This window comes from Misgurnus anguillicaudatus, chromosome 3 (assembly GCF_027580225.2).
Source record: "Misgurnus anguillicaudatus chromosome 3, ASM2758022v2, whole genome shotgun sequence".
Classification (NCBI taxonomy): Eukaryota; Metazoa; Chordata; class Actinopteri; order Cypriniformes; family Cobitidae; genus Misgurnus; species Misgurnus anguillicaudatus.
In genome coordinates, this window is record NC_073339.2 from 38,366,131 (window position 1) to 38,374,941 (window position 8,811).

The 8,811-nt window shown below is 37.1% G+C and overlaps 1 long non-coding RNA gene across 2 annotated transcripts; it reads left to right on the top strand.

Annotated features, from left to right (window-relative positions):
- Nucleotides 1-278: 278 nt before the first annotated feature.
- On the top strand, nucleotides 279-8,070 carry LOC141363522 (uncharacterized). 2 transcript variants are annotated; one of them, XR_012369014.1, is made up of 5 exons: nucleotides 279-522; nucleotides 2,241-2,284; nucleotides 2,672-2,715; nucleotides 2,811-2,862; nucleotides 7,731-8,070. It is a non-coding gene; the product is annotated as an uncharacterized lncRNA (long non-coding RNA). The 2 variants fall into 2 exon arrangements; XR_012369013.1 differs by lacking the exon at nucleotides 2,241-2,284 and having other exon boundaries at nucleotides 314-522.
- Nucleotides 8,071-8,811: the final 741 nt, after the last annotated feature.

Genomic DNA, 8,811 nt, shown 5'->3' on the forward strand with positions numbered 1-8,811 from the left:
TATGATCATTATAGGGAATCAACGGCTATTTTATCTAGTTTACCATCATCAGAAAACTGCCAACTAAGTCTGTGTATATTAACAAACAGTGATAAGTTAATACTGATTATTATTAATAATCACAAATCAAGTACATTATTAATTTTTATTTTATTATTTTAATTTAGTTTAGTTTTTTATTTTATTTGTGCAGGGATTTGTAAAGTTAATAAATAAATAAATAACCTAATGTTGCTTTTATATCTTTTAGTATAGTGTTTGTTTAGCGAATTTACATATTATTATTATTATTAAATCGTGTTAAATGTATTGCTTAATTAATAATAAATAGTCAAAAGAACATAGCATATAATAAAAATTTCATCCACTGCCTATTGAATGCGCTACACCCAGTCCAGTAGGAGGCGCTAATGACCCTTCAGTTGCCAACCGCCACTCAAACCAAAAGCGCAGAAGAACAAAAATGACCGGGAAAATCTGACAAAAGTGAGAAGATGATAACAGCACAGCGGGGTTTTAGAAGTAAGTTTAAAATATTTAATATATTTTGCATACGTTTCTTGCTGTCTAGTTTGTTTAAAGCCTAATTAGTCATTACTGTTCTAGAAAAATAACATGTAGGCCTACAGACATTTTCACAGACATTGGTAATGTAACTGTTACATCTGAATGTAAATTATATACCGTGTGTCTCAATTCGTTCCCTAGCTCCCGAGGTCGTGAATCAGTATAATGTGTGCACTGGTAAGGACCCTAGCTCACTTCACATTGGGACAATGTTCACTTATTTCTGTCACGTGGCTGCTTAAGCGCGTTGTAATCACTCACAGCTGTGACTCATCAACAACCAGCAAAACCAACATCTCTCCGACTTAATTTTAAAAACAGTACATTGTGAAAAATGCTGTCATTATTCTCTTACATATCTGTGCCTAAAATTGGAGGCAATTACATTTTAAATGTAATAAATATATTTACAATTTTAAATCAATTTTATTATTTTAAATATTGAGTAGATTGTGGTCCCTTACTGTGTAGCAATGTGTGTTTATATTTACAACTAAACAAATGTTTGTCTTTTATAAAAGTTCTGTATCATTTCATAAAGTTTATTGAGTTGGATCACGTGATGTTTGGTTGGCGAGCTTCAGAAAAGGTCATGTGATTTCCGGTAAGGGAACATAGGGACCATCGATGCTTACTGGTTTTTGCGTTTCATTGTGGGAATTTTTAGGGAACGAACGTTCCAGTGCACTAAACAGATTTTGAGATTGAGACAGCCCTTAAAATGGCCGACTCCCTGATCAGTGCCCTGACTACTGAACAAGGGAGCTGATTGAGACACACGGATAGATAAAAACAGCTTTCTGGCAACAGGTGGTGTGCTTTAGTTAATATATTTAAAAGGTTCATATCTAATGCATTTTGACATTCCTTATATTTATATTTATGTAAGAGTTATACTTTTATTTTAGTGAGAGGGTTATGTTTGTGTTTAGCAGACATTGCAAGGCCAAGCACTTATCGCTTGACATGGTTGGAGTCAATACCACCTCACCAAAATTACAACTAATGTTTGGCTTAAACCTTGCCTAATCGCAGTGTTTTTCCCTTTTATTCTCTTTTTGTAGGCCCTAGGGGTGGGCAGAATGACCAAAAATCTATTCCACGGAATGAGTCATTTTATTTCACGGAACGGTATGTTCACGGTATAAATATTTTTCAGTTTATATTGTTTTTTTATTATAAAAATGTACAGAAATTTGCAACTCACTCTAGCTTTTAACTAAATGTCCACCGCAGTTTTTAAATTATGAGCAATTTAAAGTTAATAATGTTAAAGTGAAAATGCCCAGAAGATAACAACAGATTAAGTCTTGATAATTTTTTTAATTTAGTAGACTATTGAAGCTATAGTATGCCTTCATTGTATTTTGTATTTATGCATACATTACATTAAAAATAGGCAATATGTAAAATGAACAGGTATATATGCAAAAACCTACAGACAGGATGAATAGCCTACCTATCCTATATGAGAGACGAAGCTCTAGATATTATAAATATGACAGATGCTATGATGTGATGATCATGAAGTCTGTTTTAACATGTGGGAGGGCAGAGTTAGCCATGCCCACATATTTGCATTCGGCGGAATAGACGGAATAGAAAAATCTGTTACGTTTGACCATTTATTCCGCGGTAACGGAATATACCGTCATACCGCCCAGCCCTAGTAGGCCCATCAGAGTGATTTCCTGAGCTCTTTCGCATATGCTGTATGGTAAGAGTGAATTTCTGCCAGTTGATACCGGTGACAGGTGTTAATTATTAAAGGGATACTTCACCGATTTAGCATTCAGCTTTGTATCTGTAGAAACCCGGCAGTATTACTGAATGACCATGTTTCCCTCCATCATTTCCCCCTGAGAGGAGAGATATCTGCATTTTGGTTCTGCAAAAAAGTCCTCCGATGATGCAAAAATCGTCATATTACATCATCGGAGGACTTTTTTGCAGAACCAAAATGCAGATATCTCTCCTCTCAGGGGGAAATGAGGGAGGGAAACATGGTCAATCAGTAATACTGCCGGGTTTCTACCGATACAAAGCTGAATGCTAAATCGGTGAAGTATCCCTTTAAGTTTATCTTTGTATTTTTTTATTAAAGGTCAGAGAATGGATGGATTATCCAGTCACGGTACATAATGAAAGGTAAATGGCAAGTAATTAAGTAATGTACTAAATGTATAAACTGTAGTGTATTCAGTAGCTACTAATCACATTACCTCTATCACTCTCTCTAAAAGACTTGACTGAGTTAGAAGAAGCTGAGCGACTCTTCAGAGTGAAGATGTTATGGTAATGTAAATCTTACGTTTTTATATTGTAGTTAGAGACAGCACGTCATTTTAACCCTGTTTTATGGTTAAAGGGGTTTTGGCGCTTTTCCATTGCATAGTACCCTACAGGTAAGGTCGAGTCAGCTCACTTTACTTTGGCGTGGTTAGCTTTTCCATTGAGTTCAGCAACACTTCAGAGTGGGAGGGATTATAGGGGTGTCAAATGTATATAGCACGACATTCGTTGCTCGACTTATCGAGACTGTTTTCTAAGATGGCTCCTGTCTATATACGCGTAATGTCTTTATAAAGGATCTTCTTAATAGGGCTGTCACTTTTGAGAAAAATCAAGCACACATATCCCGCGCTTGAGCGTGTTTGTGAAAAGTAATTGTCACTGACAACAAGCACACATACGTAGCCTATGTATGCGCGCGTGCATATGCATTAACCCTGCGCGTGCTGTTTGCTTGACCGTTTTTAATGATAGAGAACACAAACCATTGATATTTGAGAAATAAAACTTACCGCTGAGTTAAGCAGATCTTACTTCACTCTGTTGTCTATGTGACATGCGACAGTCAGCACTTGATCATTTTAAATCAGTTTACAAGACAAATGCTGTTGTTGTTTAATATAAAGTTTACATCATGGCTTTGAACCTGAATTTTTTCCCAATTGGTTCGTTCCGAACAGAAACAGTAGTTTCCGGTTTTTGGTTCAACCCTAAAGTTGACGTTCCTGAACCGGTTAGGACAGAGGACGAATTCCAAACGGCGCTTCGGGAAGAAGATGCTGCATAAACAGTCGCTCCACATGTTTTTTTCAGTGCTTTATTCGCCAAATGTATTTTATACATCAAGAGTTCTGATCTTTGAAGGGCGTAGGGATAATCATGTTTGATTGGAGTTGGGCCGGACACTTTCAATTTCATGTGCGTCTGTGTGTACAGAATTTTTTTTATTTTAGCGCCTTTTTGCGGTTAAATTGTTTAAACACCTTTGAAACACGTGCAAATGATCAACTTTCACCCTATTTAAATTTGCATATTAATCCGCAAATCGCATGCGAGCCGAACTGTGGGTCGTGATCTGTTTCAATATTTTTCCTATTTAAAACTTGACTCTTCTGTAATTACATTGTGTACTAAGACCGACGGAAATTAAAAGTTGCTATTTTATTTGCAGATATGGTTAGACCTATACTCTCATTCTGGCGTAATAATCAGTGACTTTGCTGATGTAACATGGCTGCAGCAGGCGTAGTGATAATACGCACTGCCCGAAAATAGTCCCCTGCCATTAAAGGTAACCAAGGGGACTATTTTCGGGCAGTGTGTAGTATCACTGCGCCTGCTGCAGCCATGTTGCATCGGCAGTCACTGATTATTATGCCAGTTTGAGAGTATATTTTCTCGGTAAGAATCAAATGTTTAACTCAGGGGAGCTGAAACATTAGCATATTTTCAAAAAAAGTGGAATGTCCCTTTAACACAAGCTTTTTATTCTGCTATAACACTATAAACAATAATATATGTAATTTTATATGCAAACTATAATTCGATCTATCTGGTTCGTGTTGGTCCAATTTAATTCAGAGCACTTGTTTGGTTTGGTGTTTTCATTTTCATTGTAAGCCTTTAAAAAGTAATTATTCTAGATGCAATTTGGTAATATTTACGGCTTAAATTCTCTTATGTATTTTTTAAATATTTAAAATCATTCCGCAGAATTATCCAAAAAATTTCCACAGGAAAAGCAAAAAAAGTCTGCAGAAGCCGGAGCCACATCTTCCCTCTCTTGTAGTGATGGTCGTTTTCGAAGCACTGCTTCATGAGGCTTCGAAACATTTACGAATCTTTTGTTTCGAATCAGTGGTTCGGAGCTTGTTTCAAACTGGCCCAAGTCACGTGATTTTAGCAAACGAGGCTTCATTACGTCATAACTGTTTCGAAACGTTTCGAAAATCCGATGGTTCACCACTAGGGGGAGTTGATCACATGACCAGTGTTTAATATGTTTCGGTGAACTCGGGTAAGTTTTATTATAAAAGTTCATAAAACATTTATCCTTCTGACTAATTACACTGCCATTTTGTCTACTTTTTGTTTATAAACAGATTTAATGACAAAAATGTGCATAATTAAAAGGGTAGTTAGTTTTAATCATTTGTTTGCCCTAAATTAAACTAAAAACACATAATACACTTTTAACTATGTCTTAATTAAGTTAAATAATTTTTTTAACATATTTTAATAAAAATCTTGCTATTATTTTGTAAAACAAAGTGTAAAATGTCTGGACACATCTGCTTTTACACTATTTTGACCAGCAGGGGTCGCCAGCGTGTGTGGGTTTCGAACTGCTTCGAAAAACTGAATCAATTATCGAAGCAATTGGTTCAATTGATTCGAAGCTTCGAAAAGCTTCGTTTCTCCCATCACTACTCTCTTGCGCACAGTTGCCGTCGGTCTCATTCTCAGCTTCCTCCCTATTACGAGGTGTTAGACTGTAAAAAATGCGCTACACATGGCATTTTTAAAAAAACGGATGGTTTATTTATAGTGGATATTTCACGTCATGTTTGAATGCATATTTGAATATCGAATAAAAAGTGACAGCCCTACTTCTTAAACTGTTTGTACACTTACAAAGTTCAACTTGGGGTTAAGTGCCTTGCTCAAGGGCACAACGGTGGTGACCAGGATTCAAACTCACAAATTCTAGGCTAGCATACTGGCCAGGTTCCTTAACTGCTGTGCTACCACCACCCCTTTCGGCTTAGTGCCTGCTTTCGAACCACACCCGTGGAGGTATCTGCCAACAAATGGACAATCATTCATGGGGCTGCAGTTAGTGCATTCAAGAATTTTCAATGTATGTGTTCAAATTCACATTCTGCGTAAAAAATAGTTTTGATGAGAGGTGGTGGAGGAGGGTGGTGTTTGGCACTATGACCCTATCTCGCCTGCAAATTAAATTGGTGCAAAACTGGCCGCCATGCTTGCACTAAGTGTGGCCTTACTTGCCTATTCACGTACTTTGTCACTTAATTTTACTGACTTGCACTAGAAGAAACTGCAATAAAGTTTTTTTATCTTTGTGATAAGTAGGGATGGGCACCGAACTCGGTACTTTTATAGGCACCGACCGAATTGCGTCGGTACTACCCAGTATCGATTCACATAAAATCAATCGGTGCTCAATTTCGGTACCTGAGAGAACATGTCCGTGCGCCGCGTCTGGTACGCGCGCGCGCGCGCGAGAGAGAGACCGTGTGGGAACTTGGTGACACCCCTTTGCAACTTGCTTAATGGCTAACAAAAAGCGATCTAACGTGTGGTTAAATTTCACAAAGGATGATGCAGACAATGCTACCTAAGTGCAATATAAGTGCAGTAAGTGCAAGGCATGCAGTGTAATAAATCCAACCTGAGGAAGCACTTACACAATGTGTATTTAAAAGCACAAGAGGGCTTATTAAGATGCGTTTTCGTCGATCGGATCACAAGTGGAGAGAGACAAATTCTGTAAACACCTGGTATATATCAACACCAGTCCGTCTCTTTTGTCCACTTTCGACCGCTTCTGTCCTGATTACTTTGAGTGGTGGTCCGTGGAGACTGCGGGGAAGTCCCTCTGCTTTCCTTTTAGCGCGAGCTGGAGTAATGACTGTTTAAATGGACGCGAACTAATATGGCACTGCTTGTGTTTTAAGTAAACATGCTGCACAGTGTTTTGTACATGAATATGTTGGCGCTTTCTCGGATTTTTCAGCGCAATTAATGAAATAAGATCGCGCAACTTTCATGCGCTCGCAAAATGAAACTGCGGAGATCAGCCGCTTTTAGTTTTATCAATGAAAGCCTAAAGACTGTGTGTTCACGCTAAAAGTCAGAAATGACGTAAAACTTTGTGCTCAATACCTCAGATTAGATAAATGGACGGAGAGAAGGCAGTCTGTGTGGCTGTTCGAGAACACATTCAACCACATGCGGACCAAATGCCAATGCTGGCCAGCTTGGCAAAAAAGTATCTGTGTCCAGTTCTTTTCTACATCCTCACTGTGTCCCTTGCTGTAGAGAACACTCGCTCTGTATTGTTTTCTACATAAAAGTTTACTTTTATGTTGCTTTTATGACGTTTATGTTCATTGATCATTTATCTTACTTAATATGTTTTATTTATTTATTTATATGTAAGACATATGCCCTGGATGTTATAGGGATTTTTTTGTAAAGATTGTGTGTATTAAACATTTTGAAATAAATAACAAAATGTTGAAAATGAGAGGTTTGGGCTTATTATGTCCACCGAAAGTCACTTAAAGGTGCAGTGTGTCATTTTTAGAAGGATCTTTTGACAGAAATGCAAAATAATTTACAAAACTATATAATCAGGGGTGTATAAAGACCTTACATAATGAACCGTTATGTGTTTATTACCTTAAAACGAGACCTTTTTATCTACATATTCTGAGTGTCCCCTTACATGGAAGTCACCATTTTGTGCTGCCAGTTTTCTACAGAAGCCCTTAAAGGACAATTTATTTTACTAAGTTGTCTCCAACAATGAAATGTTTGTCCGGTGGCGGCTACCTTAGCTTTTTTATGTGTTTCAAAAGCGAGGGGTGAGACATGGACTAAGCCGTTGGTTGCATTTTGTAACCTCACCACTAGATGCCGCTAAAATGTACACACTGCTCCTTTAAGTCAGAGTAAAGTACCGAAAAAGGTACCGCTGGGTACCGGTATCGAATTCCAGGTACCCGTATCGGAACCGGTACCGGTAAAAATGTGAACGGTACCCAACCCTAGTGATAAGTTTATCCACCAGTGTTTTGTCTGCTTAATACCTAAAACTTTTTCTTGAAAATGTACTTTCTCAGATGCAGTTATGTCAAAGTACTCGTTTTGGCTGGCCAGATTGGAAGAGACCTGAATGGGAAGATGGCAGAGCTAAGACTGACAATGTCCAGGAAAAATGTTAACTAAAAATGAGTGTGTTTTTCCCCAGCGAGTGAGTTTGGGAATGTTATAAATGTGCCTAGAAGTTTGAAAATGTAATACTGAGGGAAAAAAGTGAGCGCTTTGAAAAGGCTTTAAAAAGAAAATAAAGTCTGAAGTTGATGTTAAATGAAGTTAAAGTTTTTACTTGAAAAGTTTGTACTTGTTTGTACTTGTCAAGTCTGTGCTGAAAAAATGCAGTAAAGTTTGTATTTGAAAAGACTTGGAATTTGTTTGTTCTGTAGAATGAGTACAAATATATGTGCAGGCTGTATAAAAAACATAGTTGTGCCATTAATATAAGTGAAAGTACATGGTGGCATCATATAAGAAGCATATTTGTATCCCTAATATAAGTGAAAGTACATGGTGTCATCATATTTGAAGCATATTTGTATCCCTAATATAAGTGAAAGTATGTACTATGGAAATAAGTACATATATGCATGTATACATATATGTGTCTTACATATATTTCACATGTATGTCCATATATGGGAAAATATATGGCACTTATATGAAAACGGCCATTTTTGCAATATTTTGAAATATATTTTCCATATATGTCCATGTATTTTACATATATGAATTTTGCATATTTAATATATGCAGCAGACATACATGGGCACTGATATTATATATGTAATTTACATATATTGACATATATTACATTTCTGTATGGGACATCAGAGGTATCAATTACAATGTACAGATTTGCTGGCCAATCGGGGACACAGTGCTTTTCAGATCGATGAGCTTTGTACAAAATCAGAGCGTTTGAGGAAAGCAGTATATCTGGAGCAAAAAAATTTTGTTTTTTAACCATAAACCACACAAACACCTTATTTTCCACATACTGTAGCACTGTGTCCCTGACTGGCCAGCTAATCTGTACGTTGTTATTGGCCTGAATACTTCTGACGTCAGCAGGAAATGTGACGCTCCTTACCATGTCTGAATGAT